This window comes from Lycorma delicatula, chromosome 7 (genome assembly GCF_047948215.1).
Source record: "Lycorma delicatula isolate Av1 chromosome 7, ASM4794821v1, whole genome shotgun sequence".
Lineage (NCBI taxonomy): Eukaryota > Metazoa > Arthropoda > Insecta > Hemiptera > Fulgoridae > Lycorma > Lycorma delicatula.
The window spans coordinates 2,730,496-2,755,381 of record NC_134461.1 but is presented as its reverse complement, the minus strand read 5'-3'; the positions used below and the strand labels follow the sequence as shown (position 1 = coordinate 2,755,381).

Here is a 24,886-nt window from a genome sequence, read left to right as displayed (position 1 = left end):
TAATTTTATTCTTGACGATTGACTATTATGAACATAACAGTTTATTTTAAAAACGATTATCGATTTGAATTTAAATTAATATCTTTTAGAAAATCTCTGAAGATGGAGTAACAGCTCTGAAAGTATTAGGATTTAAATTTTTAAATTGTTGGTAAGTGGAAATTTAATTTATACAATTGTATTAATACCGATTGCTTAGTAAATTAAATCTGAACAATATCTGTGTCAAGTTCCTATCGTATCTGATGGACACAGTTTATTTATTCATTCGTGGATTTGTCTGCGTCTGTAGAACTTTGCAATGGACGACGATTGAAGTTCACATACACGGATTTGTACGGTAGACAGATCCGCAGCACAAAACATACGAAAATGATATCTTAATTTCTTATCAAGATCAACAAGTTTAAAACGTACTGTAAAGTATTTTTGTGTGTTATCGGTTCGACAAAATCGAGAGGTTACACATTTAAAAATTTTTGCAGATTATTCTTTAGTAATAAATAATTATTTAATCTTGCTATTTACAAAATAAGTAAATTATAAGTAACAAATAATAATTATGTTATGAAAGTTACAATAACAAATGAAAATTTATATAAAATTTAAGAAGTGATTATACTACAGTGAGATTACCGTTATAAAATCATTAATAAACTTTATACAAGTATTATTTACAAATGATTCCTAATAAATCTTTTGTCAATGAACAATGCCACTTTGCCTCCTGTTCACAACGAACTCACCGAACAGCTTCTCATACTTAACCACGGACCAGAAATGGAATATTCGTGACGCAATCTTTGTTTAAATGCCCGACTATACCCCACTCGGAACGAAACATATTACGTCGGAGGATTGTTTAACCACCTTACTTATCGTAAAACCTGGACATTCCAACCTTGCTGCTGGATTTTTCTAATTAAATGGCGGCTATTTGTTATTAACTGACGGGTAGAAACTAAGTTTTTTTTTAAAGGACAGAATTTGGCATCGGGACCCGATCCTTTTTTAGATCGTATGATAAAAATTAATTGGGTTTTTTTTTTGGAAGCGTTGCAAAATTTTTGCGTCCTTTTCCCGGCACTGATCCTCTTCAGTCCAACTCTAAGATGGAACCTTAGTTTTGTGTAGGACATAACGCATTCACGTCATAAAGTCGCATACAATGTCTGGAGGCGGTTTCCTACCTCATAATATTTTCAGAATTTTTTTCTCCACACGCTGCCCTCAACGCTATTTAAATCCCCGGACCTAGGGGTTGCTCTGTCATATTAGCAACCGATCGCCTTGTTTATTCAACTTCATTTTATTCATTCAACTTCGCCTTATTTATTGTTCATTCGACTGATTTTAAAACATCTAACTCTCTGAAATCATTACTCTAAAAATTATTTTCATCGTTCCCCTTTGTTACTGTTTCTGTATTTTTCTCTTTTTAAATCTATTTCTCGCTTTACATTCTTCATTTTCTTTCTCGTTTTCGCATTTTTCATTACAAGGAGCTTCTCTACGCATCACAGTTATGTAATTTTCTTAGAACTTTATTATTTGGGTGAGGGAATTGGTTTTTCACCAGCACGCTTATATCAAACGTCAACTTAACCGTTCAGATTAAAGAATTATGCGCCCAATTTATATAACTCATCTCCCTTCGATCTTAAATGGCTTTTTTACACGTTTTAAAATAGAAACTTTACGACTACATTTCAAAGCCTTCATTTATTTTTTCTATAATTTCTCACACGACTAGTAATTTTTAAATCTTTTCTACACATCTACGTGAACAGTTTTATACTTATCACTTGAATGTGTTCACATTGTTTTCATTAACTAACGACTTTATTTAGTATAACAATTTTAAACGTAAATTCTCTTTTCTCCTTTACAAATGCTTAAAAGAAAGTCACAAGATTTCTATTCGTAATATTTACCATATAAGTTTACTGTAATTAGATCTTACATAATTTTTATCATTCTTATATGAATAGACCAGGATGTATAACTACATATATTTTAATAAAATACCAAAAAAATAATTCTCAGGTTTAGTAATGACAATAAACTTCTATTTTTTGTCGATATATAGAACTAACATTATTTTGTGATGAAATATAATTAGATATTTGTAATATCGGAAGTGAAAAACCGGATGTAAAGGATTTTTTTTACTAAACGACTTTTGTGTCATTTGAAGAATTAAAATGTAATACCAGTATAATCTTTTAATATTAACTACTGTTATTTCCTTCCTGTTCTTTCTTTATCCTTGAAAAAACCGGTTTTACTACCACTATAATCTCATCCGTCTGAACCGGTCTCATATAAAAAAAAAAAACGACACCGAACTTAAAACGTAGACAATTAATTAAAATTTAGAATCTGACCCGCTTCATCGAGTTTACGTTTTATTATTATTTCACAACATTTGTTTTATATTTATATATTTACTTAACGAATATGTAATGGAAGTTAAATAACAAATCCTTGTAATCAATCGAACCAGAGACAATCGATGTATTAACCGGTTAATTGATAAAAAATGTAGTACCGTAAAATCTTCTTATTCGCGGGGGTTAGAGATCGTAAAAATACCGCGAATTCAGAAAACCGCAAATATAAAATAAAACTATTACTCGCTTAAGAAAGAACGGTTAGGTTCTACGTAAAATGAAAAAAATTAATGCGTACTTACTTAGGACGATGTTATTGATGAAATACAGACGGCAACATTAATTATAAGCACTGGTTTAGTACAGTACATAGGTTCACCGGCAAAAAGATATTTAAGAAAATACAGTATATTCCTAATTTACTCGTAAGCACTAACTGAACTGTTTGATTTAAAAACTCACTACAGTGCTTATAGTATGTACTGTATTAGAAAACGGTATTACATGTTCAAATTGTACTCGGTAATCGCCTAAAACAGTACTTAAAAAAAACTAAAATTACTGTAAAGGAAATTTACAAAACTAACCTACAGTATTTTGGATTGCGCTTACAAAAATTTGTAATTTTTCCTTGTCTCGCTCTTGTTTTTAAATCCGTGTAAAGTTTTGTGTATCGTTGCACGGCATCATCAATTTTGCGCTTAAAGATTAAGCTTCTATTCAAAGATCGATCAGCATCTATAAAAAAAACCTGGATAAGATCACGAGATAGTTTAATGTTTTCGGTAAGCGTTTTGACAATTAACTGTTTTCCAGAGATCGTATCTTTTACCTCTTCACGTTCATACTCTACCTGCGCCGTTAAATCTTTTAATATTTTTATTTTTTCATGTCACTACATAATGTAATGTACGCGAATACGGAGAAGTTTAGCCGCGAATATAAAAAAGACATATCAAAATATTGCACCGCGAATAACGAAGTCGCGAATAAGTAGATTTCATTGTATATATAAATATTTAATAAAAATTATCGTTGTGTGAAATAATGGTACGAAGGAAATCAGCCCGTTTGAAGTCTCTTAACAAATTATCAAAATACGCAAAAACAGATGAATTAATTTTAACGAAATTTTTGCGTGCGCTTAAAATATTTCCATTAATATTGTTTTTCTTTTTATTTCGATAAACTTTCTAACTCTTTTATTTTGACTCTACCTTAAATCGCTACAGGATTATGAATTTAATCGACTAAATTTCTCAAACTGGAAATTAAAATTTTCATATTTACCCATCATTATATTAAAAGAATAGATTATAGATTCATCAGCTGTTATGTATAAGTTGTAACCTCAATAGCATGATGAACTCCATCCCTCATTCAAAGAAAAAAAATGTAAATAACGCTGCATTGAAGATCTTTTCAGTTAAAATTTAAACACGCAAAATGTATGTATTTAAATGTGGTAAAACAAAAAACGTGTTAAATTTGAATTATTTCTATCTTTAAGTATAGTAATGTTAGGTGAAGTATTTGTATATATGATAATTTTACTTTCCCGTCTAGACAGCGCTATAGCTCTAGATTGGAAAGTATTGCATAATCGATCCGATTTTGACATATGCGGTTCTCACCGGATCCTGACACCTAAGGAACCCAAAAAACCGGATGGAAATTTCCGGATATTAATGTTCGTATATACGCGCGCGCGCGTGTGCGTGTGTTCGGTGTTAGCCTCTAAATCATTTTATATATCCAGAACTACTGGACCTATTTTGACCAAACTTGGTCTGATTACTTCTGCATACGGGGCAATTATGCCATTAAATGTTCAACTTAAAAGGTCAAGGGGATGAGGCTGTAAAGCGAGGTCACCCTCAGTATCATGAGATTTCACCTAGTTAATGGCATATTTTTCTTAGGCGCGTTAGTTAAAAATTAAAAAATAACAATATCTGTAAAAACGTTTTTTGTAAAATCGCATCTCCACCTAAAAAAATGCTTTAAATTACAGGTATATTATGACGTCACAGGTGAGCTATAGAATTAAATAAATGAATAATATTTAAAGTGTAAAATAGTAACTCGGTCTGGCGGGGTCTCGAACTTGATCTTGCGGTCGACTAGGTATCCGGTGCGTTAAGCTTTGCGACTACACCGGTCTGGCAACCGTGTAAGCGAAATTTATTCTATGTAACTTGTGAAATTACATTAGTATAGTTAGTGCCGACAGTCACCGCTAGTATCGTCACAACCACACAAATTAAACACGGTATGCGCGCGCGCTTTAATTAGAATTATTGAATTAAATAAATTAAAAAATATTACATTTAAATAAGATGATAAATATTTTTAATTAAGTTGTACGAGTAAGTTTTGCATCAAAAACAACCCACAACTGTTGGACTTAAAAAAGTTATAAAATTCTATAAAAAGGTTCTACAACGGTGCTTTACGTATGTAAGTATATTACCGTGTAGTCTGTTTTACAAATATGTGAAATACACATTATACATTCAGAATTTTTTTATAAAACTGTATCATTCTGTGCCATAAAGAAATTCAGAAAAATGGGGCAATACGGATTTTAGGAAAAATTACATAGTGGATTACTAGAGGACACTCAGCTAAAAAACAGAATTACACCAGAATATAAAATAAACTGGCCTGATTATATAATATAAGTTCTACATTAGGTTCATTCATATATATATATATATACTCGTATATTTAACCAATTTTATACAACAAAAAATGTTATAAAAATCCAGATTCAGCATTATTAATTAATTTGTTACAGGATGTGGTTAGCAGTGGTTTTGTTTTTGATAATTCTTGGAATACTTGTTTATTTGGATACAAAGAAACCGCCAAATTTTCCACCAGGTTTGTTTAGAAAAATTAAATTTTTTTTCTTAGTAAATTTAATTTTGAAATTATCCTAAAATAATTTAGTTTAATTTTTGCTCAGTAATTGTCTCGGCTTCAAATATGAAAATTAAACAAATGACAATTAAACGAAGAAATAATTTAACAAATAGTTTAAATATTGGTTTTTATTTTTTTTTTGTTTTACATAAAATTTTTGCGTAATTGTGCTCATTAGTATAACTTATATAACATTTATAAAAATCTAAAAATGAAACCAAATAAAAGACTTATTTATACGCGTATGTAATTTCCTAAATTTATTATATATATTTTTTAACTGAATTATTTTGTTTATCTGTGTTTAAGGTCCATCGGAAGCGCTTTAACTTTAAATAAAATGCGTAAACATCTTAAAAATAATGGAGGTTTCCTTAGTCATGCGACAACAACGTTAGCAAAAAAATACGGGCCTCTTGTTGGAATGCGTCTAGGTAGAGATCGACAAGTTATCGCGTGCGGCTATCAAGCGGTAAAAGAAATGTTAACCGATGAAGATATCGATGGCCGTCCTCAAGGTCCTTCCTGGGAAGTAAGAACATGGGGAAGTCGAAGAGGTTGTTCATCATTTATTTACAGTAAATTAGTTATTAAGAACTGAAATGTAACTTCTATAACGCTAGAACATTTTACTGTTATTAACAGGGTGACCGAAGGGCTTGTTCTGAAAAAAAAAATTGAAATCATTCCATTCGAAGAAGAATAACGATCTGAATGTAAATAAGAAATAAAAGTTATGCGGTGAAAACTTTATCATTTTGTCTAGTCGGTTTAGTTTAAAAAATAATAAATATTAAATTTCATGTTTATTTTTTTGAAAACTTACCTACCGCTTTTTAAATTCAAATCGTAAAAAAAAATCTGGAAAAAGTTTTATTTTGTTTGCAAAAATATCAAAAAAAGAAATAACGGTTTTTTTTCAAATTAGGCATCCAATATTACAAAGTACAAAATTGTTTAATACAATCTTAATTAAAAGTCTGCTTTGTTACTAACCAGAACTCAGAATTTGTGTACATAAAACTACATTAAACAGAAAGAAAGAGCGATACAATTTTATTTTAATATTAAATTATATATTTTTTATTACAGTTTTATGCAAGTCATACAGAACAAAAAAGTATAAGCAGTAGATAAGATTTTGAGTAAGCATTTCTTTGTTAAGAAGAAAAAGTAATAAACTGCAGATCTTATAACTTGGAGGTTCTACAATACTAGAATACTTAACAGAGTTGTAATGCCTAAGAAAATAAAACTTTCATACAAGATAAAATTTTTATCTTTACCTTATTAAATAAAAATAATTTATTCAAAATTTTAATTTTTCAGTTTCAGAAAATTTTTCAAGACCGATTTGAATAATAAATGCCAACGGTCAAAACAATATTTAAAAACCTAGTTCCCTAACAGCATCAAAGTTAAACAAAATCGGGTGCATTTCCACCCGGCTGGAAAAGAGCACTTTTAGCATTTTAACGATCAATACCTTACAAAAAAATTAATTCTTGAGATTCCTTGGATTCTTTAGTTCAGTTAAGGAGAAGTGCAGTTTAGGCGTTTAATAATTGTAGCTTCTTCAGAGAATATAATATTTCATTTGTTCGATTTTTTATAATTTTATTCTGCAATTTGTACGTACAATAATAAATAAAATTTTTACAGGACTTTTATTAACCGATGAAGATTTACGGGTCGAACAAAGACGATTTGTTCTTAGACATTTAAGAGAATTTGGTTATGGACGTAGAACCGTGTCCGGTATTGTTGAAGAAGAAGTGATAGAGATGGTCACATTATTTAAAAAAAAAGTTGAAAAAGGAAATGGTAAAATAGTTATGGAAATGGATGAAGCGTTTGGAATATTTGTAATCAATACGTTATGGAAAATGCTTGCCGGTCTTCGATACGATCCGGAAGATAAAAAAATGAAAAACTTACAATGTCTTTTAGATGACTTATTTAAAAGTATTACCATGGTCGGTGCCCTTTTTAGCCAATTTCCAGTACTTATGACTATCGCACCGGAAATCTCAGGTTATAAAAAATTTGTCAGCATTCATCAGAGCATATGGGTGGTCTTAAACGTAAGTAAATATTTTTTTTATAAATATGTTATGTAATTAATTAATAGTTGAAATTATATTTACCTCTAGCCACGAATAATGTTTAAATTGTTATCAGAGCACGGTGCAATATGTTCATTTTTATCTGTCTGATATATAAATAATGAATGAAGTATACATTAAATGTAAATACATACTTCTGAGGGAGGAAGGAAACTAGCATCTATCATATTTGTATTAGTCCTGGTTCGAGACTTTTTTTTGCGTTGTCTAGCTTTGTATTATAATCGATTGAAAAATTTAATCGATCATATCAGTGGATCGTTGACCAAATAACTGAATTTACATATTGAATTACCACAATACTATATTTTATACAAACATTTTGTGATGTATTGGAAAATATCTAACGGTTTGACTAAACTGTTGTTTCATTTTGGTACAAACTATTTTTTCCTACCCGATAGTAATAATGCATAGCAAACATGTTATCTCAACAAGCAGAGCTATTATCTCACGCTAATGAACATTAAGTTAACGAAAATAAAATTGAATAAACTGTTTGCTGTTTGCTGAGAACAGGTTATTTGCTCAGCAAATTGCCATTTTATCAATATTAAATACCCTGTAAGTCTAAGATTGAACAGTTTCAAAAACCATACAAATTTTGTATATGAAAATAACGTAATATTAAAGTGCAAAATAAAAAGGTCTTAAAACTGTTAATCTTGTGATAAAATAATAAATGGTATTTCCCAGAGACAACCAATGCCTTAAGAAAATTATTAAAATGAAACTGTTGTTTTTAAACGCAAAAAACATGCAGTTTAACAATGTAATGGAAGAAAGAGTCATGAACATTAACAGATTAATAATTCAAGCTGTTTTTTTCCCAAAAGTTTGTGTGAACAGTTTTTTTTTTTTTCAAGGAACAATTTGTTTTCGTTTAGCAGAAACAGTAGAACTGCTCACCTCTACAAACATTAATCAAAAGGTTTTTGTCATAAAGTCTGCAAGACACTATTAAAAAAATTACATTTTGTTTCAATTTTAACTGTTTTTAATGTGATAAACTAAAAAAAAGTATCAACACCCGATAAATAATTAACTATTTAGGATACCCACTCTGCTTGAAGATTACGTAGAATACATTTTACCTGAAGATCAAAAAGAATTTATTATCGTATAATACAGACTTTACACAAATATTTGTAACAACACATTCGCTGATTGATTCACTCTTTTTAAAAAAATAGGTAAAAATTTTAAAATAAATAATGAATATAAACAAATCACAGCCACACCAATATGCATTAAAAAGATTCAGAAAATTTTTTTTAAATTCTGAAAAGATTCAGAAAAAACCATCTATCAGTTATGGAGCACTTTCTAACATATACAGTACAGTCCACTGAATTATATAAACTGCAATCCACTGGCTGCATAAAGTTTGACATTAAGCAAAATAATAATGAATATTATGACTAAGCGACCTTCACAGTAAACAGACAGTTTGATTCAGTGTCATTATAAACCTTTAAATTTCAAACCCCAAAATTCTAATAAAACAAACAATTTTTTTTGTTCCAGTAATTTTTATATTTTGTGTGGTAAAAAATGATTAATTCATTATCTAATGGGATGAATAACAGTACAATAAAAGCAACTGTATGCTTTTTATAAGAATCTCTGCGTGCTATAAATAGAAATACAGCATCCTTGTTTAAATAAACTACAGTTTTTCACATTATTCAACATGAAAAAAGGGATCACTTTTAACATACTCAGCACGTAGCATTATAATTTCAATGATAACTGCAGTTAATGTAAAACACAGTATTAGTTTATTGAGGTCTCTAGAGCGATTGAAATCATTAAAAAATATGTAGTAAATATTATGGTGAGTGTATAACATTCATACTAGTATTTTTTAGCAATAATATCTGTGAACAGCCAGTAAATAACACTAAGCATTTCAATATCAGTCCAATTAGATGCATAGTTTTAAAACAAATAAATGTTAGTTGTTTAAATTATACATTATTAAATATTATTACAAAAAAATTTATATATATCAAAAAAATTTATTAAAACACTTATTTATTTATTTTCATTTACAGAATGAATTACAAAATCATAAAAAGTAATTTAATAAAAATGAGCCAAAAGATCTAACGGATGTGTATCTTCAAATTCTTAATTCACCAGAAAGAAAACCAAGTTTCACAGGTATAAAATAACTTGTTACTTAACTGTATAATAAAAATTTTCGTTTAATATATACTAGGGGAGGAACAATAAAATATCATATTCTCTATTTAATTATTCCATACATCAATTAGTTTATTTGAATAGTTTTATAATTTTTTGCAAGGTATTATTTCTAGGAATCAGGTAATATTAATAGAAAAAAAGAATAAATACTCAAAAATTGAGTATTATCAAAATGGCTGAAAGATGCAGATGATCTTCTTTATATTACAAAAAGAAAAAAAAAACTTTAAATTTTAAATCTTTTTTAAAAATATAACTTATCTGACAATAGTAATCATTATTACAAAAACGTTCATGAGTAAGAACAAAAATAAGTAGTAAGGTGAATTGTCACTGAAACAATATTTCTAGTGCTATGTCGTTATTATAACTTATTCATAAACAACATTTATTGTAAATAAACAATATTAAAATTCTTGTAATAACCCTAGATAATTAAGCAAATTTTTTTCATTCTTTGTTCTAGAACCACAACTGCTTGCTATCTGCATGGATCTTTTTATGGCAGGATCAGAAACAACTAACAAGACATTAGGTTTTGGATTTTTACACTTAATGTTAAATCCACATATTCAAGAAAAAGCACATGAAGAAATCGATCGAGTGGTTGGAAGAGACAGACTTCCATTACTAAGTGACAGACCAAAGTAATTCAATTATATTTATAATTTTTTTATAAAACATTTCTTTCCAACGTTTTACAAATAATCTTATTTAAATTTTTAAAAAAAATCATTAGAATACATCATCAGTTTTTAAAATATAAAAATTCTGATGATTAAACTACAAACTTAGTAGCTTATTAGAAAAAAAGTATCATATTAATTAGAGCTGTAAATAACAAGACAACATACTGCAGCAATAACTTCTATGGTTAATGAAATTTATGAGAAGGGTTCTTGAAAAGCTAAGTATAGTCATTCTATTGCTCTTCTTTTCCTTGTAGAGCTCAATGTATTATAATCTATACATCTCGAGTCTAACCGTTAACAAAAAAGATAAAACAGTACTGGATAAAAGTAGGGAATTAGTACTGACAGAAATTTTTTAAAAAAATTTCTCATTTTTCAATGAACTACAAAATTTGATTCTTAGTGGATAATCGTTTATTTTAACAGGTACACCAACAATTTCATCTGAATTTGGTTATGTCACTGCTGATCAACAGCAATTTGATCATCTGTAAACTGCTTATGTAAATTTCTACGCGTTCTTAAAGTTTCTGAGGATTTTTAACATGACAAGGAATGTGGATTTTCAGCTATAATACGTAGTAAACATTGAAATGTATCACTTTTTAAAGAATTTAAATTACTTTTTATATACACTATTAGCTAGAGTTAGATCAATTACGTGTAATCAACCAAAAGAAGAAAATAAATAAAAGAGGTCAGAAATATATCTACACACAGGCTTGAATTGTAAAGCAATGTGCCTCCCTAATCTCAGAGATGAGAACTGGCCTCCTATTTGCACTATTAATCATATTATACAGTATATATATATATATTTACCCTGAGGTGTCCTGAAGAGCCTAGCTTTAGATACATCCCAAATTATGAGACATTAGTTTTACATTCAAAAACAAAAATTTCAGTACATTGGAAAGGGACTTAAAATCAATAAGTAAAAAGTAATTTTATACCTCCAACTAAAATTGTTTGTTTTTGCATTATAAAGGCTATCCTTACTAATATTATAAATGTGAATGCGAGTTTGTTTGTTTGTTACGCTATCACGCAGAAACTACTCGACCGATCATTATGAAACTTCGCACACATATTCTCAAAGGTCAAAGCGAAGGGCATAGGACACTTTTTAGTAAAAAAAAGAAAAAAACAATATTTTTTCGGGAGGGTAAAAAAATTTATATCGGTAGATATGATCGTCCGACAAAAAATTTAACCAACTTCAACGCCATCTGGCGTTCCAGTAAGTAAATGAAATAAAGTGCCGATCCAACACTGTAATACCGACGGTCAAGTCATTATTCAATTGAGTATAGTGCTTCTGCTGTTTCGAATCCTTTTATATTTGTTGTTATTATTCTGTCACTTCTAAGCAATACTAAAACTTTTGCAGTTTTTGAGGTTAGGTGCCTGTTTATTGTTTTACTTCTAACGCTATTTTCAGTTTTTAATCTGTTTTTTTTTTTCCTAAAATGCCTCGGAAGCGCAAATCTAACCTGTCCAGGGATTCATCACGGGCCCGGGCGGCAAAGTTGCTCGAACTCAAGAATCTTACGCTCACGCAGAACTAAGACGACAACAACAAGCGAGGCGACAATGTACTTTGGGGGCTGGTGAAACAACTTCTCAGAGACAAGAAAGGTTAGACGAGCAAGCTGAACGCCAAGCTACCTTAAGAGCAGCTGAAACTCCAATTCAAACAAAAATTCGTTTAGAAAGACGCAGCTATAAGAGCAACAGGCAGCTATAAGAGCGAGAGAAACTCCAGAACAATCGCAGGCGAGAAGAATCGTTCATGCAGAAATGCAAATCGTGCGCCGTCGAAATTTCATGCGTAACAATCGGTCTGTATTTAATAATTCTGTATTTCAATATGATCCTTCACTTGAATACCATAAGAATTCTTTAATCGGTATTGGCTCAACGAATAGAAAATGTCAGCATTGCGTTGTTTTGAAATGGAAAGATGAAACTGCTGGAATGTGCTGTTCCAGTGGTAAAGTTTCGCTTCCTTTACTTGCTGAACCAGAGGAGACTTTGAAAACTATTAATTTACGTGTTACAGATGAGATGAAGCAATTTTTAAGTAAAATCAGAAAGTATAACTCTTGCTTCCAAATGACATCCTTTGGAGTAGATAAAGTGATAAGAATGCCCGGATTTTCACCAAGTACAGATATATCATCAAATTGGATCACTTTTTCCAAAAGTAATCCGGGTGATGAAAACGTCTATGCGTTATCATCGCCTGGATTTTTTTTGTTGAAAAAAAAATAAAAGAAATTAAAAACTAATCTAACGGATAGATAGTAAAACTTAAAACTAATATCACCGGTAAAAACGAAAATAAAAACAAAAGTAAATATAATTTAACAAGGTCCGAGATGGGTGCAAAATGCCCATTCTCGGATAACAAAAAGACTAAAAGAAAAAAGCTGAAAAACACTGACGTAAAACTTAAAACTAGGTTAAAAACTAAAATAGTAAAATTAAATAAAACTAATACAAATACAAATTAATAATAAAAAATTAAAACTAAGTTAAAAGCAAAAATTAACTAAGTGAAATAAAACTTAAAACTATTATATTTACAGACTTACAACTAATATCACAGACGAAGTTTTTAAAATATTAAAAAAAAACTATATAAAATTTGACAAATTCAGATAGGGAGTGTAAAAGGCTCCCTACTCGGATAACAAAATCAGAACACAGAACCACAAAAATTAAATTTTTATATTAGATTTTTTGTATTAACCCAGCACTACGCAAAAACAGAAACATCTGATTCAAAATTTTATTATCGTTGCACAAGACACCACGGATGTTTCTGGGAAGTTTAAATTTACGATGCAACGTCGTATAACATATGCAATCCACGAGTATATGGCGCACAGTCATGCGGCAGTTGCATCGTGCGCGTAGGGGTGCGTGTCCTCTTGTCATCAGGCACTCGTGTGTCCTATCCGCAATCGACAGAGGACTACTTCCTCACGCCGAGATTTTCTACATGAGGAGTCCTATGGCAACACAGAATCCTTAATCTGCCGGAGTTTATTATCTACGGTAGCCGTCCAGTCACCTTGCCACTTTGATCTTAGAGATTGTTTTATATAATTAGTAAAATCAGAATTAGCAACTCGGATGGTGAAAGGAGGTTGATTGCATGCGTCTTTGGCAGCGGAATCTGCATGTTCATTACCTGGAATCCCTATATGGCTAGGGACCCGGCAAAAACTTACTTCTGTGTTGCGATTATTCAACTCGGCGATTGCGATGTAAATTTCAATGACGATAGGATGTTTGGAATAAAAGTTTTTTAAGGCTTGGAGAGCGCTACACGAGTCACTGCAAATCAGGATTTTTCTATATTTAGGGTTAATGATATTTAGAGCCTTATTTATAGCGTATAGTTCAGCGGTAAACACACTCGTAATAGCGGGTAGACCAAACATATAAGTTATTTCATTGACAACAAACGCACAACCAACGGTATCGCTTTGTTTCGATCCATCAGTGTATACCACCGCGTCTGGGTTCATCTTGGAGAGAACACACTGAAAAATTTGCTGGAAAACAATAGGTAGTGTTGATTGTATATTGTATGTGGTAAGGTCAAAAGTAAAATTTATAAGGTTTATTCCCCACGGAGGATATGCGCAAGGATACGTTAGAAAGAATGACGGTGTGTCAACATTTATATGCTGCAGCAGACGTCGGGTACGGACACCTACAGGTGCAGTGCAACGTGGATGGTCCTCATACTTTCCTAAATTAGGATTTCTAAAGACTGTCAAAAGCCGGGTGATTTGGCTGTTCTTTGAGACGAGCAAAATAATATAATAAAAGCCGGTCTCGTCTATCCCAAAGTGATGGTTCACCACAGTCTACAAGTAAGCTTGCGACAGGACTTGGCCTAAACGCGCCTGTGGCAAGCCGAAGGAAAGCATGATGTACATCATCCAGCATTTTAAGCACGGTTTGACGAGCTGAAGAGTAGACGACACAACCGTAATCTCTCCGTTCAGAAAAACTTGCGGAATAGAAGGGTTTCGTAACCGAGAAAAGACTACACATTTTGTTTTATCGGATGAAAATGTGAAACCAGTAATGCTGGACCAAGCTTCAAGGTGAGATATAGTGTTCTGTAGTAGTCTCTCTGCCGTGGGTGTTGAACGGCTCTCAATGTAAATAGCAAAATCGTCAACAAATAGAGAATATGAGACAGGAGCCTGTACACAATTGGTAATACTGCTTATGGCTACAGAAAATAAGGTGGCACTTATACTACCTTGAGGCACTCCATTCTCCAAGATGACACTACCGGAGAGCGAATCGTCTACACGAACACGAAACGTTCGGTGATTTAAGAATTCTCGGATAAAGGCAAGCATATTGTCCTTGATTCCCCATTCTTTGAGGGTGTTAAGAATACCACGTCGCCAGGCCGTGTCTTACGCCTTTTTTATATCAGAGAAGATTGTGACGAAGTGCTGGCGGTTTAGGAAAGCGTTTTGAATGGCCGTTTCCATTGACACTAAATGGTGAATGGAAGATCGTCCTTGTCGGAAACCACACTGTTCTGGAGATAGAAAGCCATGTCTCTCCAAGTACCATGTAAGCCTGCAGTTTACCATTCTCTCCATTATTTTACACAAAACGCTTTTTAAAGAGATAGGGCGGTAGCCTGAGGGGTTGGTTTTGTCTTTACCAGGTTTTAGTACCGATATAATAAATGCTTCTGACCAGCCGGGTGGGAAGGCTTGTTCTGAGAATAAACCGTTGTAAATATTCAAAAGATGTTGTAGTGCGGAATTAGGAAGGTGTGAAAGCATGGCAAGGCGAATGTTGTCCGGTCCAGGGGAAGTGTCACGTGAGTTTTTAAGTGCGTGTAACAATTCCTTAAACACTAATGGAGTGTTTAATTCACCAACGTTTAACGATAATACTTCTATCTGTATCTTGTATCTTTGAAAATAGTTATTATATGATAGTGAGAGACACCGAGCGGAAAGATTTTGCTAAAGTATTTGCCACAGCCGAAGATGATGAAAGGACTTCTCCTTCATCAATAAGACCGAAAATAGATTATTTCGGTGATCCGAAAATTGCACGGATTTATCTCCACACAGTAGACGTGGGAGTAGTGCGTGAGATAGTGCTCACATATTTCGTCCATGAACTCTTAGCGTTCAAGATTACTCGACGGCATACCGCTCTAGCTCTGCGATATAAATTTAGATGTTCAGCTGTAGGGCTAGGATTAAATTTGCGTAGTGCCTGCCGTCGATTCCGAATAGCATATTTGCAATCATCATTCCACCATGAAACGAAAGGACGTCTAGGATTACCCGATGTTTGTGGGGTTATATATCTGTTGGCATTCTCAAGTATCATGGACGTAAAAGAGGAACATTAGTCAAGGATGTTCGCACCATCGTCATACTGTGATTGGAAGGCTTTATGTTATCCATTCCAATCCGTCTTTTCAACAATCCATCTCCGTGGCCTTCTTTTAACCTCGCGGTCTACACCGAAACCATTAATAATTGGTCTGTAATCACTGCCGTGAAAATCATCACAAACAGACCGATTAAGATGAGGGAGTAAACGGTGAGCATATGGAGAGATCGGTGTTAGATACAGTACCAGATGATAAAGACATGAATGTGTGTGATCCATTATTCAGTAGGCAAAGGTCCAAGTCTTGTCTCACTCGGTTTATCATATTTCCTCGAGTGGAGCAGAAGGTTGAGCCCCAGGAAATGTAGTGGGCATTGAAGTCTCCTACTATTAACGATGTAGATGGTATTTGCGTGAGGAGATTTGAGATGTCTAGAGCATTGAACTCAGTGTTTGGTGAGAGATACAGATTCCAGATATGCAATTTGAAGAGGATAGAGACCTTTAGAGGAATGAGAGTGGTTAGTTGAATCCTTGTAGCCGACACCCCATTATTCATGAAAATAGCTACTCTACCACTCTCTCTACTGTCAATTAGACAGTCGTATCTCTCACAGAAGTATCCTCTGAGTGTTATTGGGTCATGTTGTAGAAGATCTTCGCGGAACGGAAGACCTCTAACATTCCACTGAATAATGTTCATAAGGGTAAAAAAAAAATAAATAAATAATAAAAAAATAAAATAAATAAATTTAGGAAACTATATAAAAATTAGTTGTACGTGATTCGGTTTTTATTTTTTGTATTTTTTATTTTAAAGAACTCCGATACCCTGGGGTCGGGTGGTTCCTTAACTATATCCTTCAGTATGTGAGGTGATGGTGGAGATTTATTTGAATGGGATGCCGCAGTTGACATCCCAGAGGGGATGGTTGTGTGGGTTCCCTTTACGGGGAGCTTATTAGATGGTGGCTTACTGCCAGCCGTGATAGTCCCTACCCGTACCGGTAAGACTTTGGAAACAGGGACTTTCGTATGGATCGCACTGTTGGATTCACTAACTGCAACGAGAGACTTTTTATTCATCTTTGTCAGCTCTGAAATAGTGGCTGTAAGTAAAGCTACTTGATCAGAAAGCATCTGAACAAGTTTTCTAAGTTCACTGTGCAGGATCCGCACTGCTGATTACTAATATTTGCAGGAGTTTGTTTCGATGTAGCGGTGACAAAAGATACATCTGGTTTAACCAGGTTCCGTGAATCATTTATCTTTTTATATTCTCTGCGTGCAGCCGGGAAAGATAGCTTCTGCTAAGTACAGATTTTGAGAATTGCCTTTACTTCTTTAAAGGTTTGGCAATCTCGGGAGCGGGCTGTATGTGAACCACTGCAGTTCGCACATTTTTTACCTTCTTCGCAGTTAGTGTCATTGTGACCTTCTTTAACAGATCGAGCACAGATCTCCGTTTTCGAGCAAAATGTTGTAATGCGACCATATCCTTGGCATCTGAAACATCGCCGTGGGTCGGGTATGAATGGTCGTACCCGAACCGAGAGGTAACCCGCTTTAATCTTCTGTGGTGGAACAGGGAGGTTGAATGTCAGTATAAGAGACGGTGTCGGTTCTTCTGTTCCGCTCTGCCGTTTCATTATACGCTTCACTTCAACATCTTGGGGGCGAAGCTCATCAGCTACTTCAGTGATATCTATATCTAAAAGGTCTCGACAAAAAATTACTCCCCGGCTCGTATTTAACGTTTTGTGGCATTCTGCACTGATATTTACACCACCCATATTACGGAGACGTAAGACAGATCGACTCTGTTCATCGTTGAATGTTTCGATCAAAATCGATCCGTCACGTAATTTCATGATATTCTTCGGGGAACCACTTGTACCTGTTATAGTTTTGTTTATTAAGAAAGGTGAAACCTTTTGGAGGGAGCCACCTTCCTGACTATTTTGGAGAACAACGAATCTAATATTTTTAGAATTCAAGTCTAATGATTTGCGGTTCTCTTCAGTAGGACTTTTATCCTCGTCAGACAAAGCTGACCGAGGACTCTTCACAAGACTACATTTGGTAGTTTTTTCAGATGGACCACCAACCATCATTGTATTTATTACTGGAACTGAAATTGTGGTCCACGAGTACCGGCGAAAAATGGACGATAAAAAATATAAAATAGCTTACAGAACACACAACCATATAAAAGAAACATTTAAAAACGCATAATGATGATAATAATCCTAATATTTGTGTGGTATCTATAAAATAACATGCAATGATTGTAACAAAATTTATATCGGAAGAACTAGTAGATCATTTAAGGTAAGGTTTGCAGAACATTATAGATATTGTAAAATCAAGTTAAGGTTCTCCAATCTTGTAAACCATTTAATAATCAATAAACGTTCAATCACCGATTCAGATACAAATTTAGTTATAGTCGAAATTGTAAAAGGTGTGATAATAATAATAGAAAAATAAATATTTTGGAAAAATATTATATATACAAGTATAGACGAAAGTTTAATTTGATTAATGTACAAAGAGAATTTGATCAAAACCGCCTTAGATAGAAGCGCATTTATATAATTCAAATAACTTCAATACAGTACAGTATGTGTGGCTAGCCACAGAATAAAAAAATTTAAATTTTTTAATTTTATATTGTTTAATATTTACGACTATATATTTTTATATATTATAATTTTAATGGCTTGAATTTAATATGTGATTTGGAAGAAAAATTTTAACTGATGATGAGGGTAAACCCTGAAAGCACTATTAAAAAAAAAAAATAAGCATAAGGTAAGACGCATTATCGAATTCTGTACTCTTGGTGGTAAACGGTTTTTATACTTTTGTCTTTGAGATATTAGTACAGAGGGGAATTTGGACAAATACAATAACAAAAAAATTGTTTTTGCCAACTTAATTTCTTGCACTATATACTTATATATCAAGCTACAAAAATATTAAATGTACATGTTTTGATTACAGTATGCCGTATTTAGAAGCCATTGTACCGAAGTCACTGCGGATGTTCATGGGAAGAGCAATGGCAATTCCACATAGGGCACTTAGAGATACAACTCTAATGGGTTATAATATACCAAAAGTAATTAATACAAATATTATGTTTTAAATTTATTTTTACTAAATTAAAATTAAAACACAGTTAATGGCTATTTACGGAAAAAGTTATAAAACTTTACCTAAAGCTGAGCTAGTTTTCATCTTTGATCATTTTAACGTTTCTAAAAAAAATCTTTGCATAAAGCGAAAGCTTGCTCAAACTCAGGTAACATTTTTGTAACTTTTATCTTAAATATTAGTGTACTATAGTAAATTTAAAAACTTCTTTATGAAAATAAATAGGTTAAATTTTCAAAACTTATCATTAAAGAGATGTCTGTCAGTCCTTAGGCACTTTCAAACTAAAATTAAAAAATATTCATGATTTTGTATTATTTTACTTTGATTAATGTTTTAACAGTAATATATATATATACAAAGAATTAAAACTTTATTTCTGATCACAAACTGAATAATGAAATTTTGTTTTCAAAAATGTAAAATATGAATTATAACTGTAATGCTAGTTATGCTGCAGTTTGGAAAAGTTTGCGCTAACAAATACGTTTATGAAAACATCAAATTTTATTACCATCAGCCAATGATCAGATGCAAAAATATATATGATTTTTATTTACCTATTTTTCACATGTTATTACTACTGAATCACTCCAATAATAATAAATTAGAAATAAGACTATTTTTTAATATAATCTAAAAAAAGGAAAGATTTTTATACGGTTTAAGGATAACAAAATTGCTATTTCATCTTTTAATACTTAGAAAACAAGTACATCATTACAAAATAAGCTTGTTTTGCATATCTGAAGGCAAAAAATAAAATGCAGTAAAGTTTTTTGAAAATTTTCTTTTAATTTTAGGTTTTAATGAAGGAGGTATTAGATTTAAAGAAAACTTTACTTAAGCAAATTTGTTAAGTTTAACATATATATATCTAAAGAAATTTCATATATTATATAAAGAAAAAGAGGATTTTGTTTGTTCGGGATAAACAAAAAAACTACCTGATCAATCACAACCAAATTTTTACCCGTGTTTCTTGGTATAACTGAGAAGATTTTTAAATATATTTCATCTTTGAAAAAAAATATACATATGTAATAGTGATGAATTGTGAACCGAGTGTCTATCAATGTGCGAGCGGGGTTTGAACTGAATGATTATGAATATCTAAAAAGCAACTTCTAAATTTTTTAAAATTCCCAAGTTTCAAGGATTAAATGGATTTTTGCATTTTTTTTTTTGAAGCCCTGTTATTTTTTTAATTTCTTGGTAACAAATGAAGAAATCAACCTGATTTTTAGTGAGCGTAATCTTCATATCAATAAATCAATTTCTAGATTTTTGATAATTGACCTTGAAAGGGGATGAAGAAAGATAAAAAAAAAATTGTACAATGCTTGTAAATTTTCCCAATCCCTATTATAGTAAATTAAATATTTAGTAGATTTTGGCAAGCAGATACTCTTCAGATAAATATTTAAAAACTATTTTGGGGTTTTTTTTAACTCCAATTTTTTTTAAGGAGTGGAAAGGTAAACGGCACTGTGGCTCAACTGACACTACCACTGCCACCATTACTGTGTGTGTGACTGGCTCCATCTGCCTCCAGTTACTTGATTAAAAAACATAAAACAAAGCGAGTGACTGCTACGGAAAATGCAAGTAACCAAATAGCACGGGAAAAGCTGTGATGGGGAGCTAGTATATATTTAGGTCCAATATATAGTCGATCCAGAAAGCCGCATGGAATATCTGGAGACTTCTGGAATATTCATACGTAAATAACGTTAAATTATGTTTTATCTGTTGAAAGTAATTCCTTGATTTCACCTTTTCTTCAAAATAATGTTGAAATTACTTTTAATATTCTTTATGCTTTAATAGAGAAAAGTAATTTAATCGTAATTGAAATTTCTGATCGGTTTAGTTACAAATCTTGAATTAGATATTGTTTTCAATCGGTAAGAATCTAATTCTTAGCTGATCAAATAAAAAGAGATCGGTATTTATTTTTACTGATCTGTAGTTTATTATGCATCACTTAATGCATTTCTTAATGACTGAATTATTCATTTATTATTTAAATCTATTATAATCTATTACGGTTGATAAAAACATAATCTATTACATCCTATAACTACTTTTCTAAATAATTGCTATCCAAATTAAGGCACTTGTCATATCTATAAAGAAATTTTTGAATATCCTCGTAATAAAACTCTGCCACCAAATATCGATTAACATATATCCAAATGATCAAAAATAGTAAAATAAAATTGCATTATTAAAAAAAAAAAATTACAATTAAACAACCGATGATAAAAAACAAACTTTTACTTTTTATAATTATTTATTTAAATAATATTTAGAATATCTATTATACATAGTTACTTAAACTGATCTACTGTTGTTTGTAAGAAATTAAGTAATCACACCAAGATAAGCAAGTCTTTACCTTACTTTAATATGAGTATATTCATTCATTTTTGAATGCAAATTATGTTAATGTCACCGATGAAAATTAAACACTGAGGTTACAAAGGGGCCGATTCACATTTTCTTGGCAGCAAACAATTAGGAAAAAGTAATTAATTTCTCTTTTTTTCTTTATTTTTTACAAATGAAATGTAAATAAAAACTGCCGATTTGAATTTCTAGATCAAAAAAATTTGTCAGTTGAATTTTAATATCATCAATTCCTGTCTTCATTCTCATTCCTATCTCATCCTTTTTTTAAAGTTGAGATCATTCAGATGATAAAAAATACATCTGGAGTTTGAAATATTTATACGTATACTGGTAGATTTTACAGACAAGTATCAGTATAGACCATAGCAAATCAGCGACCGTATAATGTAGGCTAACATATGAGTGTTTTCAGGATTAGGGGTAAAACTTATTCCTACTTTTGTCTGAAAATATTATTCATATTAAATAATAATTAACAAAGTCATATAAATGCAGTTAAGTTTCAAAAGTTCTTAAAAAGATAATTATCTGACTTTTTTAACATAAGAATTTAGCAATAGGATATATGTATGTAATAAATTACAATAAAACAAAAGTAGAACTACAGACATGACTTATTGAGGTTACAAGTCGCATTCAAAAAAAGTAATTGTTTTTTTAAATTCTTGTTAGGATACAATGGTTGTTGCAAATATTTCATCAATTCTGTTTGATCAAGAGTTTTGGGGTGATCCATCAGAATTTCGTCCAGAGAGATTCATTAAGGATGGAAAACTTAATGTTCCAGACAGATTTCTTCCGTTTGGATTTGGTAAGAAATGTTTAATTTTTAATAAATAGCAAAGTGATAATTAAATAAATACTATTAAATTTACTTATTTCATAATTTAAAATCAGTTTAATTTTGGCTCCGTTGAGGGATGTAAGTAAAAACTTAAGTGCGTTTCCAGAAGGTCTTTCTGGAATTACGTAAAAAGGTGAATCACAAAGTTCTCCCAGGACTTTCATAACCTATTCTACTTGTGAAAATAATGGATAAAGTTCATATATCCTAAAATTCTTTGTTTGTAAGTTATTGCTGGTGAAAGATTTCGCTCAGATTTCAACTACCTCGGTGAAATGAGGTCATACTGAAATTTTTACGATGTTAATTAGGGAGCAGAATTAGTGACTGATTTCTTACAGTTTTTGAACTGAAAAATTTAATAAAATACATCCCAGAACCGTATATGCAGTAGTTTTTTAAATCAGGGGTGAAAACCAATATATTGGGGTAAAACCCTGTCTTTTTTGTTTAAGTACAATAACTTAAATGGGTAATAAACAGATAAAACTTATGAACAAAACTTGTAGGGAATTTAACTTTGAACAAAATGGTGTAAGATAAGTTGAATAAAACAAAGAAAATTTACAAAAATTCAAATTTTATTTAGAAACAGTGCACTAGACAAAAGTGCATTATACAGGGTCCGGCATATAAACCTGACGATTTTTGAGGGATAATAATTAAACTGTGTTTCGTACTATTAAAACGTTAAAATAACAAATTAAGATCAATTTTTGCAATTTATAGTGAATTACTAAGATTGATTTTTTTTATTTGAATATTATGTCTTCCAAATGTTTTCCATTACTCCTTACACACTCACTTAACCTCATTCTAAAATTTGACATTGCTCGCTCAATCATCACTTGTGGAAACACTTCAATTTCTCGTTGAATGGCCTTCTTGAGTTCTGCGATTGACTGTGGTCGACTACTGAAGACTTTATGTTTGAGATACCCCCGTAGAGAAAAATCACAAACAGCCAGATCAGGTGAACGCTCTGGCCAAGGAATGTCGCCAAATCGGGAAATCAAACGTCCAGGAAAGGTTTCTCGCAGAACATCCATTGCGATTGTCGCCGTACGGGCGGTGGCACCATTCTGTTGAAACCAAATTTCATGTCCTTGAAAGTCATTCGGTTTCGATCGCAGAAATGCATTCAACATGTTTACGTATCGATGAGATGTTACTGTTACTCTGCGATTTACCTCCTCAAAAAAACACGAGCCGATTATGCCGAACTTTGAAACCGCACACCACACTGTAACATATTGACTGTGACGTGGTTTTTTAAGAATTTGCCGTGAATTATGCGAAGCCCAATAACGGTAATTTTGTTTATTCACAAATCCTGACGGATGAAAATGCGCCTCGTCACTTAAAAGAATAACGGCATTCTGGTGGACATTTTCGAGGATGACCTCGCAAGCTGCTTTGCGAGACGCCCAATCATTTGCATTAAGTTGCTGCGCTAATATCATCTATATGTATGAAATTTCAGGTCAACATGAAGAATTCGTCGTAAGCGTCGATCAGAAATGGCTAGCGCAGCAGCATCTCGCTGCTGAACCTCGTGGAGACCGCGTAACAGCTAACCTTACAGCGTTAATGTTTTCAGGCGTTCTCACAGTCCGTTTTCGTCCTGTCGGTTTCATTTTTAAAGCAGACGATGTGTTCCTAAAATTCTTCACCTACAATATCGTATTCCTACTAGGAACAGACGCGTGTCGATTTAAATTGAAATGTCTGCGAAATAAACGCTGTTACAATAACCGAGTCATTATTTTTAATATAGGCTTCGATCACAAACGCTCATTGTTCACCCGACCACGACATACTGGTTACTGAAATAGCATGAATAGACCTGTCGATGTACAACACTCCTGCCTTCTCATTGACAGTGGTGCCAACATAACAATTACTACAAAATCGTCAGATTTATGTGCCGGACCCTGTACATACCAATTTATAATAAATGTCCAAAAATTAGCCAACCATGTTCAACAGGATTTTGCCACGGTTCTGTACTGCTTTTGTTGCTCTTTTTAGATCTTCAAGGCTGTCCAATGTGGACAATTAATTCTTCACGTGAATGTATATTTTATGCAATATTTTTCAACCATCCCCAGACGCAAAAATCTAAAGGTATAAATTAAATATGTATATATATTTATTTGTGTTTAGGAAAATCATATTTCACAATGCAAAATGTGATTTTCTTGTTACACATGTATTTTTTTACGTTTCCATTTTCACAATGCAAAATGTGATTTTCTTGTTACACATGTATTTTTTTATGCTTTTTTTTAAATTTATGTTATGTTTTTTCATGACAAAATTGTAATCAGAATTGACATTTATGTCTTCACTCATTCAAAAACATCAACTAACAATTTTTTCCATGATTAACTTACATTTATTTATCAGCTGTACTTTCACGTGAACACAGTAAGCTTTTTACTGTATAAGTTTGATTTATATAAAAAATTTGTCATAGGGATTATTTTTTAAGCAATAGCTAACATCATGTAATATACTTGGTTTTTTTTTACAGGTAAACACCGATGTACGGGTGAAACATTAGCAAAATCAAATGTCTTTCTGTTCACGGCAACACTTCTACAAAATTTTGAATTCAGAGTTCCACCTGGAGAAAAACCACCATCAACGATAGGTATTGATGGAGTAACACCATCACCGGGTTCATTTCATTCATATGTAACTTTAAGATCTTGA

At 31.9% G+C, this 24,886-nt stretch overlaps 1 pseudogene; it reads left to right on the top strand.

The window, feature by feature from the left end:
- Positions 1-5,194: 5,194 nt before the first annotated feature.
- LOC142327646 (putative cytochrome P450 303a1) lies at positions 5,195-24,886 on the top strand (annotated as a pseudogene).